This window comes from Bos taurus, chromosome 5, assembly GCF_002263795.3.
Source record: "Bos taurus isolate L1 Dominette 01449 registration number 42190680 breed Hereford chromosome 5, ARS-UCD2.0, whole genome shotgun sequence".
NCBI lineage: Eukaryota > Metazoa > Chordata > Mammalia > Artiodactyla > Bovidae > Bos > Bos taurus.
The window spans coordinates 46,149,933-46,161,261 of NC_037332.1; the positions used below are offsets into that span (position 1 = coordinate 46,149,933).

The following is an 11,329-nucleotide window of genomic DNA, read 5'->3' on the forward strand; positions in this document are numbered from 1 at the left end:
GTTTTACAATCAGTTTCAGGGAAGAAGGGCAAGAGTGAGGAGGTCAGAGTGACCTTCCTGCTTCTGCTGTGTTTTAAATTCCTTCAGTGTAAGAAATTTAACATGTCAAGGTGGCATATTTTGTGTAGTGTCTCTTAAAACCCCACTGTTATTATCGCCATTTTACAGATGAGGAGACTGAGTCAAAAAGAGGTTAAGTAATTTGATCTAAGGTCACAAATCTAGTTAGTTGCAACACTTGGTCTGGACCCACGTAGTCTGGTTCTAGAGCTCATTCTCTTACCCATGGCTATAAAAAAGGGAAATAATACTGTAATATAATAAAAGGCTTCCCAGGTGGCACAGTGGTAAAAAATCCACCTGCCAATGCGGAAGATACAAGAGATGTGGGTTCAATCCCTGGGTCAGGAAGATCCCCTGGAGTGGGAAATGGCAACCTGCTCCAATATTCTTGCCTGGAGAATCCCATGGACAGAGCGGCCTGGCAGGCTACAGTCCATAGCGTCACAGAGTCAGACATGACTGAGTACATACACATAATAAAAAATATATCTGGTCTTTGTCCCCAGTTTCTGGCAGATCTCCTAAAATCTTTGAAATTTCCTGAGAGATAGGAGTGTCTTTTACTATTCACGAGGAACCCCTTTGGAGCACATCTGAGTACATATTAGTGAAGCGGCTTAAACTTAGTCTTCTAGATAGTCTCAGAAAAGGGCTGTCACCGGAAAGAACAAATGATCAGAGGGTTGGAACTTTCAGAACCACCCACCGACGTCTGAGAATTAGGAGAGAGGGGGCTGAAGATTAAACTCTTAATCTGTGGGATTTGAGTTAAATTGGTAGGACACCCAGAGTCTGCTGAGAATTGGAGAACTAACTTGGTATTGGAAAACATGCCAGAAATATGAAACCAGAACTCAAATATTGACAATGAGATAAGAATCCTCACTGAGAGTTATTCAAAGTCTTATTCATAAGTTCTGATGGAGGTACCTGATAAAATCTCTTTCTTGCAGAATCACTAGCACTGTTTTGAGTTTGACAAAATTTGAACACATATATTTAATCAAGGATGTAAAACTCTAACCTCAATCAATATAACCTCTTCTGGAAATGCTTTTTACCTCCCCACAATCCTCAACTCTCTGATATGAAATCATGAAAGTGATTAGAGATCATTTAACATCAGAAAGGTGGAATAAGTTTACAGAAGGATATTCTGCCCCAGAGATTCTTTTTATTGAGGCCCCTACCAGGAGTCTCAGGACACCATTGGCTATTTGGAGAGTGTAGCAGGGAAGGGTAACTCTTGACACTTCAGCTATACTCATGGTAGGGTGTAACACCAATGACAGGATGGTTAGCCTTCCCAGGCAGATAAGGCCAGGAGCTTATAGAGAATGTAACTTTGCCTCTTTGTAAATTCTAGTCACGTGTATCAAACATACTTTCAGAACACATGTCAGCTTGCTTCTGTTGCACATTTCTGAAGCAACAACAAAGTTTTCTGATGTTGAAAGTTGTAAATGTATTCCTTCTCAGTCAGCTTTTTGAACATTTAGTTTTTAATTTTAGGACATAAAGAAAACTGAATTTAACTTATTTAATAATAGTAAAATTAATTAAAAGGAAAATAATTCATTTAAACTAAAATTTTTTATATCTTTTCCATATTGTAATTAACTTTGGAAAAACAAAGTTGTTTCAATACCTCTTATTCTTATGCTTAAGACATGGTTTACCAATACAGTTTAAAATTTCTTTCCTTAGGCATACCTTTTAATTTCCCCCCAAGCACAAAGAAAAAGCATTTCGATTATTGTAAGCGTTTGATAAAATGCTTGTTTAACACACTTTGAGAATCAGAGGACAGTGTGCTCTTTCTAAGAGGTAAATCTGGTCATGTTACACTCTGTTTCAATGTTTCCATGACTCCCTACCACTCTATCATGCCGGACCTTTGAACATCCTGCCTCCTTCATCTAGAATGCCTTCTGCACACTCTGCCCTTCATCCAGCCTCCTCCTGCCTCAGCTCTCAGTCTGATGATCTGTCTTCCTGAACGCCCCTCACCCCCGGTTGGACCAGGTTGGGTGCCCCTGCCATGTGCGGCTAGTCTACACATTCACTGATGATAGAGATTATATTTTCCTCTTCCTTGTATTGCTGGGACCTAGGACAGTGCCAATACATAGTCTGACAGATGACTATTTGTAGAATCAACAAGTCAACAACATTAATCTATATCATCAAAAAGTTGATATGAGACTAAGGTAGATCATGGATACCCAGACAAATGCTGTCCACAGCATACTCTCTGTACTTTCCTTTAAAAATGTTTTTAATTCATTCCACAAATAATATTTGAACGCCAGTTTCCAGGTACTACTCTAGGTCCTTGGGATATACGTTGGTGAACAAAACAAGGATCTCTACCCAGCTGTAACTTAATATTCTAACAAGGAAAGTGACACCAGACATAACAAATAAGTTAGGTGATAATTTTTATGGAGAGAAAATGTAGAGCAGGGCAAGGGGGTTCAGATATGTGAGGACAGGGTACAGCTTGTAACTTTAAATAAGGGAGTTAGATAGGCCTCATCAAGAGGCAGTCATCTGAGCAAGTATTAGAGTAAGCAAGTATTTGCACATGGATGTTGAGGGGAATGAAGTCGCAAAGAGTCGGACACGACTGAGCGACTTCACTTTCACGTTTCACTTTCATGCATTGGAGAAGGAAATGGCAACCCACTCCAGTGTTCTTGCCTGGAGAATCCCAGGGACGGCGGAGCCTGGTGGGCTGCCGTCTATGGGGTTGCACAGAGTCGGACATGACTGTAGCGACTTAGCAGCAGCAGTTGAGGGGAAGAAAATTTAGACACAGAACAGCTAATGCAAAGGCCAGATCTGGAGTAGGAGTTTGCTCAGCTTATTCCAGAAACAGCCCGGAGGCCAGAAGGGTTGGAGCAGAGTGAATGAAAGGGATGAAGGGGAAGGGTGAGGCAGAGAGGAGGGATCAGAGGTAGGCACTAGGTGTATAGGACCTGAGATCTGTTCTGAATCAAACGGAGGGCCTGGAGGAGTGGCACGCTTTGCCTTACATTTTGAGGCCATAAGCCCTATGTGGGAAATTAGCTCTATTTTTATAAATAAGAAAATTATCTTTCTTAATTGATAGTTTCCGCTTTCATTTTCTTGTGCAGCCAATTCTGTACCAAAGAAAAGCTTCCTCCTGTATGTCTGAGTCTTATCCAGTATTTCTTAGCCAAGTGATCTTGGTGCACAGGAATGTTATGACCTGTGGCTAGAGTTTTTTCAGAATTCACAGCCAAGTTGATTTTTAGGATGTTTTAAGATGGAATATAAAAAATGTGATTTTAATTCTGATTTTTAAATATTATTTCAAAATAAGGAGTGGTCAGTCAGTTAGTTCAGTCGCTCAGTCGTGTCTGACTCTTTGTGACCCCATGAATTGCAGCACACCAGGCCTCCCTGTCCATCACCAACTCCCAGAGTTCACTCAAACTCATGTCCATCGAGTTGGTGATGCCATCCAGCCATCTCATCCTCTGTCGTCCCCTTCTCCTCCTGCCCCCAATCCCTCCCAGCATCAGGGTCTTTTCCAATGAGTCAACTCTTCCCATGAGGTGGCCAAAGTACTGGAATTTCAGCTTTAGCATCATTCTTTCCAATGAATACCCAGGACTGCTCTCCTTTAGAATGGACTGGTTGGATCTCCTCGCAGTCCAAGGGACTCTCTTGGAGCAGGAGATTAATGATGTGGTATGAGAATTGATCATTATAGCTACACAATTGTCCTGCAGAATGTTACAGTATCATTGAATCAAATGCTCTGTGTGAACCTTAGGAACAAAGCCAACATTAGAGAAACCTCACTTCCAGATTCTAGTGTTTTTACCACATCAAAAGAAAATGTATTTTCTAGGAACTGGTCCTAGACATGTTTTGTTACCAGTCCAAAGGAAAAGCCACATAAAGAGTATTTCCAAAATGCACTAGAGAAGGTATTTTATAGAAGATAAGTAGATAATAAATCTGACAAAAACTGTTTAGCTACAAAAAAAATGCAAAATCTTTAGCTGCAAAAAAAAAAAAAAAAAAGGCAAAAAATGAGGTACTTAAATGACTTTTGAGGGGAAAAAGGAGAATATTAGAATATTCAGATGAGAATATAGAAAGTTAGTGAAACACATTCTCAGACTATTTGAGAGTGAGAACATCTCTGTTCTCGCTGCTGGTGAACAGAAAGCAATGTGATAACTGTGGATTATAAATCTGAAAAGGTATCATATTTTTTGGCCTTGTACTCCTGGGAAAGTTTGTTTAGGAAATAATGCAACAAAAAAGTCAAATTGCAGTTTTAGAGAGAAATTATATATATATATATATATATATATATATATATATATATATATATATATATATGAAGTGAAGTGAAGTCGCTCAGTCGTGTCTGACTCTTTGCAACCCTGTGGACTGTAGCCCACCAGGCTCCTCCATCCATGGGATTCTCCAGGCAAGAATACTGGAGTGGGTTGCCATTTCCTTCTCTAGGGGATCTTCCCGACCAGGGATTGAACCCAGGTCTCCCACATTGCAGACAGATGCTTTAACCTCTGAGCCACCAGGGAAGCCCTATATATATATATATATTCCAAAGAAAAGAGAGTTAAACAACACTTTGTCCATATTAAGAAGTGTTATACAACTTTAAATATTTTATGAAAAATTAATGATATTTATAATGATAAGTTTGCAGGATGAAATAAAGTTCAGACACATGGCCTGAGCATATAATAAAGTATGATAGCAATAAAACCTTAGTGGAAATACATTAAACTATTAATAGTCATTATTTTTAAATGGTGATGTCATGGAGGGGTATTTTTTCTTATATTTCTGTTCACAGCATTGATAATAAATATTTATGTGTAATATTTCTAACACTTTTCTACACTTTTCTGTTTTACTATAAATCATATATTTTAATGTACAAATCTGTTAATTTTTTGCACATAAACCTTTAAGAGTATTTTAGAATAAGATAAAACTATTTTCAAAGTGTGCTTGCTCAGTCGCTTCAGCCATGTCTGACTCTTTGTGACACTATGGACTGTATAGCCCACCAGGCTCCTCTGTCCATGGGGATTCTCCAGGCAAGAATACTGGAGGGGGTTGCCATGCCCTCTTCCAGGAAAACTTTTCAACCTGGGGATTGAACACATGTCTCCTGTAATGCAGGTGTTTTCTTTACCACTGAGCCACTTTTTTTAATTAAAAAAAATTAAAATCTTTTGATCTAGTCAGTGGTATAATATGAATACAAGCATATAGGATATATCAGAAGATCTTCATTGAAGACTCTTATAAATTTTCTAGTGTCAAACCATTAACTTGCTATCAATCTGAGTAAAATGAATTAATGACAGTCTATTTGATGCTAACTAGGATATGTTGGGCTTCCCTGGTGACACAGACAGTAGGGTATGTTAACATTTACCAAATTATTAATGAAACTGGCTTTATGGAGATTTTGATAGGTCAAACCTTAAAGTACTACCATAGATGCACAGGGTAAATATTTCATATAAATGTATGTAAATATTTCATGTAAAAATCAACAAGACAAGGAATGTTTGTGTAAGAATGTAAACTCTATATACCTACAGTGTCCTTGTAGGAAGTGTGGAAGAAAAGCTGATGCAAATTTGCAACTCTTGATGAACGCGTTAAAACCTCTATACAGACATTACAGACAGAAGAGCATCATTGTTTGCTAGTTTGATATTTCACTCTGCTAGTTCTGTTCAGTGACAGCTCACATTAATGTCAGGCTTGATAAAGAAATCATTGCCTTTCTTTTTGGCGAACAAGGCTTGTTAGTTTTTCAAAGGCAAGCCATTTAACTTTCTTACTAGTAAGAATGGGTATCAATTATTTTAAAAACATAGTTTTTTTTTTTTTTTTTAATGAAGTCTTTGCTCTTGAAATGCTGGGAAAATCAGCATTTTTAGAGTGACGTTCCATTGTAAGGCAGTTGGGCTTAATGAATTCAAATTTTGAGATGTTTTCTTTCTTCTGGAAGTCCTCATGGCATAGTTGGCTCACTTTTCTACACCTTTGTGGTCTCAATTTTCCCAAACCTCCCTTCAAAACAAGTTAAGCATGTGGGCATTCAAACTAGTTTTCCAACAAAGTGTATTTTCCCTCCAGATTCAAGGCCTGGTGATTACAATGGTGGGAATTCTGAATATTGTCCTGACACAAAGCCACCCTAACACTTCTGGGACTTAACTCTTAGTTCCCCAGAAAGGCAGTTTCCTAGAAGAGCTCACCGAGTTCATCCAGGTGAGCCGCTCTTTCCTCCAAAGCTTGCTTCTCACTGTGCTTCACCCTTTTGGTGCTTTTAAATATTTTGTTGGAAATCCTTCTCCCAAGAGTTGGAACCCTTGATACAAACTTGTTATGGTAGTCCCCAGTTTTCAGTTTAGTGGGAGTGCACATTAGGTTTTTTACCGATGGTCACATAGATATTTCTGCTCCTTCATTTGAGCAATGAAAGCCATGGTACGAACCTGACACCAGCTCTAGCAAAACACTGCATTTTATGACCCCTCAGTCATAAAAAGACACAGTACCATCACAATTTAATACCCAAAATTAGGGGGAGGATGGGAGGTCTTCATCCTCCCATGCTTACTTAAATTCCTTACTTAGCTTGGCAATCACTTACTTTCCTAGATTTCTTTCGAGTCAGTCCATAACAGACTTAGTAGAACATGAGCCAGCTGCCCTGTCGGTGAGTTTGGAAGCTGATCCTTTAGCCCCAGTTAAGCCTCAGATCTGCAGCCCCCGCTGACAGGGGGATTGCTTAGTGACATGCTAACATTCTAAACTGCCTTTTAGAATTGCCAGGTCTGCATTCAAGGGGGCAACTTGGTGTCACCGTGGCCACCTTGATCTCCCATAGAGAACAGCTCGTCATGAGAAACCATTATGGAAATATTCCAGAAAAGCTTACTTCTCCATTTACCCACAGGGAAGAGTGGGAAGAAGATCTGAGCTTTAACCTTGAACATTTAGGATGGGAGGAGCTAGTCTCAATATTACTTCTAAATTTCCTCAAACAGTGGGTGTTCTATGCCAGGAAAGTGTCTGCCATTCACTGAATCATCATCTTGGAACACCTCTCTTTTTCAAACTCTGTTTTAGTCCATTTTTTATTTGGTAAGGAATCAAGATACTCGGTGGAATCGTTACTCAGTCTCCTGAAATGTATGGTTTTGATTCCTAGGTGTTCTGCTTGTGTTTACCTGATGTTACCCTCCAGCTAATCCAGAGATACAGTCATTTTTATATTATTTATACATGTGACACACGTACTTTAGAGATTTTCATACTGAGCATATAAACCTTTTAAATTTTTAAATCTTGTAATTTATGGCAGTTTTATAGAAATCTGACAGTTAAAGCTGGATAAAGAACCACAATGGTGTGGGTGAGTAAAGAAGTTATTTAGGGGGAAGAGATGACCTTGAGCAATATTGTGAGATACACCCAGGGTTCCTTCTGAGGACTGACAATTTACCATCCGTCCCCCATTCTTGCCTCTTCCTCTGTGTATCTGTGATGAATCATTACACAAATAAACCAGACTAGCTACTTCATCGCAAAGCTCTGGGTGTTCGGTTATTAATAAACTCCTTTATGCAGTAGATAAGAACTGAGGCTTAAAATAAGATGCCTAGCTTAAAGTTATACAACTCATAATGGCAAACACAGAGCTTAAAAACAGGTTTTCTGGTTTAAGATTCCATACTCTTCCATATGCCAGTGATGCCTAAACTAACATTGGTTTTTATCTTTGTAAAATGATCTGTAATTAAGGAATAATTTGCTTTGTATCTTTTTAAAATTGAGAATGTTTCTAGCTATTATTAGCAACATCTGCATAGAGGGTCTGCTAACCTCTTTTCGAGAGTCACTGTGAAGGTAGAATGTGATGAGGTCTATAAGTCCCCAGCATGGTATCTGGGCAGTACGAGCTCCTTGCCCATGCAGTTCTTACCCTTCTGAGCTTACCTGCATGAGTAGGCACCCGATGACCACCCCTGGGATCTCAGGACAAAATTTCATTACACTGTTATTTCAATGTAAAGCTAAGCAAAACTAAGTTTTCCCCCCCTAAAACCTTTCCCATTGAATGTAGAATTTCTGTTTTAATATCAGAACTAGTTTTATTAACCTCTTCTCAGTTACTATTTTCCTAGTTGCCTTACAATCCCAGTTATGAACCCACAGAGCATGTCTTTCCTTTTGTAGTAATCTGGAATCCTCTGGTTCAAAGGGTATGTAAATTAACTGACTGTTAAGACTTTGGTCTTAATCATTAATATGCCATCCTTTCCTTGGGTATATTTTCCTTTCAAAAAGAAGAACCAAGAGAAAGAAATATTTAACACAAAGGACTCCCTTGTGGCTCAGCTGCTAAAGAACCCACCTGCCAATGCAGGAGATGCAAGAGTCTGGGGTTCAATCCCTGGATCGAGAAGATTCTCTGGAGAAGGAAAGCCACCCACTCCAGTGTTCTTGTCTGGAAAATTCCATGGATAGAGGAGCCTGGAGGACTACAGTCCACAGGGTCGCAGAGAGTTAAACACAACTGAGCACGCATACAATTGGATAAGTACTGGTGGGATTTCCAATAATGTATGAAATAGCAGTTGTAGAGATTGGAGGAAAGGAAAATGTTTTAAGCCCTCAAAAGATCCTAAGACAAGTCAACTTTCTTCTTTTTTATATATAGATGATCTTTTTAATAATAATTGGAACAGGTTCAGAGAATGAGATAAAATGTTACCTTTTCTCCTCAGCTTGAAATGTTGCCCCAGAGTCAACAATATAAAAGCATCATGATGGGAAGCCAAGGCTGTGGGCTCAGACAAATCTAGATTCAAATTCTTAGCCACATACAAGCCATGTGTCCTTTGACACGTTGCAAATCGATCCTCAATTTCTCCCTCTGAAAATACAGGTAGCTCTTTGGCAGAGTGATTGCAGGATTTAATGAACCAATACAGGTAATACATAAGCCCTACCTAGCACTTTGCCTTCTGTATATCATTTCTACTCCATCCCTGTAGTATTAAAGTGTCCTTACAAATCCCTTTCTTTCTCCTCTCCAGATAAATGCTGTGGTTTCTTGGATTTATTTCTTAAAACCAGAGAAATTTCTAGGAATTGGCAGCAGTTAGGAACATGGGGAATGATTTAGAAGCTCCCCTAAGAAGTCAGAGAAAGCAATTCCACGGTAGAGATATTCTTCTGCATCCACAAAAGTTTATTTACTATTCAAAAGACTACACGGGTTAAAAAAAAAGATTCATTAGATCCGAATCCCCGCTCTCTTTTCCAGGATCTAAATTAGATGTCCTCACAGTTACCTGCGTGCTGCCCAAGCTGCCAAAACTTGAAATTTACAACCCCCTTGACTTTGTGTTTCAGGAAATTTGATTTTGCGATTTAATTTTAGAATAACAACTAGTCCTCCACAGAGAGTCTCAAATGTTCCTGTTTCTCAAGGAATTACAATTTCTGAGTTTCTCTATGAAAATCTAAATATATAATCTTCTATTTCTGTTTTTTTTTTTTTTTTTGCAGGAAAGGGGATAAATCACTCAATATATAAATTCTATGAGAATCAACACTACAATCTTGTGCAGAATCATTTATTGAATAATTCTCCAATAAGGCAAAATATACTAAAGTACTCTGTAAAGTCTCGGTGATATTTACAAAGGCCAAAATAAATCTGTAAAACATATGTACATAGACATATTTTTATTTTTAACTGGTCTAAAATAAAACTGTCTTCCTTATCTGAACTTTTCACAGAAGCCATACTGATCGTCTGAGGCTAACAACCACCTGAATGATTATTTCATCAACAACTCAGTGCTTGGCCCTGCCCTCTGCTCAGAAAACAGCATCGAGCTCAGCTTTGGACACGGTTAAGCCTGTATACGTGCTTTTGTATAGTTTCATCTTTTCCTTGCTCTCAATTCAAGAGTGAGATCTTATTCCCTGGTTTCAACATCATCTGTCCTTTATTTTGGAATTAAAAAAAAATACAAGTTAAGCAATATGTGATTTCCTATGCCACAAAGTCAAAGACCCACATATTTTTCCTGGTAGAACTCCTGACATTCAAGATGTTTAGAAACCTTTAGATTTATTGATAAATTTTTTTAATTGGAGGATAGTTGCTTCACATTGTGGTGGTGGTCTCTGCCATATATCAGCATGCATCAGTCATAATTATATATATCTATATCTCCTGCATCTTGTGCTTTCTTTCCCACACCCTCGATTGTCACACAGGCCAGGCTGGGTACTGATAGAATTTAAATTCCGTTTTCTCCAGGTTTCTCCTAGAACTTACATTCTGTGCTGGGGATTTAAGCTCTCTACTGTGTTGTTTTTCTGGTGTGACTCATTCATTTCACAAGTAACCCTCTTGTCTCTGCAACAACCTTCAACTTCCCAACTGAGGAATCTACGATGTTTTAAAGGGTTCTTAAACCTCCCACTATGTCTACCACTGAGTTTGATGATTAAAATACCATCAGTAAAGTTTAGATGGGTTAAAGTGAATACCTGATAGTTGAAGATGTTGGTTGAAAGACTCAATTTGAACAAATACATTGTTTAAAACTTTATTTTAATGGAAAATTTGGAGAGAAGATATATAATGAACCTCATGCTCCCATCACCAGCTTCAATAATTCTCAACTCATGAACTAATCTGCTTCATATGTGTAGTTTTTTTATACTAATAGACTACATTTCGAGCAGTTTCAGGTTTACAGACAAATTAAGTGAAACAGAATTCTCATATATTCCTTTCTCTCTTTTCCCAGTTTCCCCTATTATTAACATCTTGAGTCAGTGTGGTACATTTGTTACAATTGATGAGACAATACTGAGACATTATTATGAACTAAAATCCACAGTTCACTTTAGGGTTCACTCTTTGTACTGTACATTCTATGGTTTTAACAAATATATAATGACATGTACCTACCACTACTGTATCATACAGACTGTGCATGCATGCATGCTCAGTCTCGTCTGACTCTTTGGACCTCATGGACTGTAGCCTGCCAGGCTCCTCTGTCCATAGGATTTTCCAGGCAAGAATTGGAGTGGGTTGCTATTTACTTCTCCAGAGGATCTTCCCGATCCAGGGGTCAAATCCACATCTGCACTGGCAGACAGATTCTTTACCACAGAGCTGCCTGGGAAGCCC

The 11,329-nt window shown here is 38.6% G+C and overlaps 1 protein-coding gene and 1 long non-coding RNA gene across 3 annotated transcripts in view; one reads left to right on the forward strand and one right to left on the reverse strand.

The window, feature by feature from the left end:
• The window catches only part of DYRK2 (dual specificity tyrosine phosphorylation regulated kinase 2), a 39,585-nt gene extending 32,743 nt beyond the window's left edge, over positions 1–6,842 (reverse strand). For both annotated transcript variants that reach the window (XM_059886941.1, XM_059886940.1), the window contains exon 1: positions 6,755–6,842. The gene's annotated coding sequence lies outside the window, so the exon portion shown is untranslated. The remainder of the gene's footprint in view (positions 1–6,754) is intronic.
• Positions 6,843–6,942: 100 nt separating this feature from the next.
• On the forward strand, positions 6,943–10,159 carry LOC112446700 (uncharacterized). Its single transcript, XR_003034747.2, has 2 exons — positions 6,943–7,248; positions 9,916–10,159. It is a non-coding gene; the product is annotated as an uncharacterized lncRNA (long non-coding RNA).
• The last annotated feature ends 1,170 nt before the right edge of the window (positions 10,160–11,329 follow it).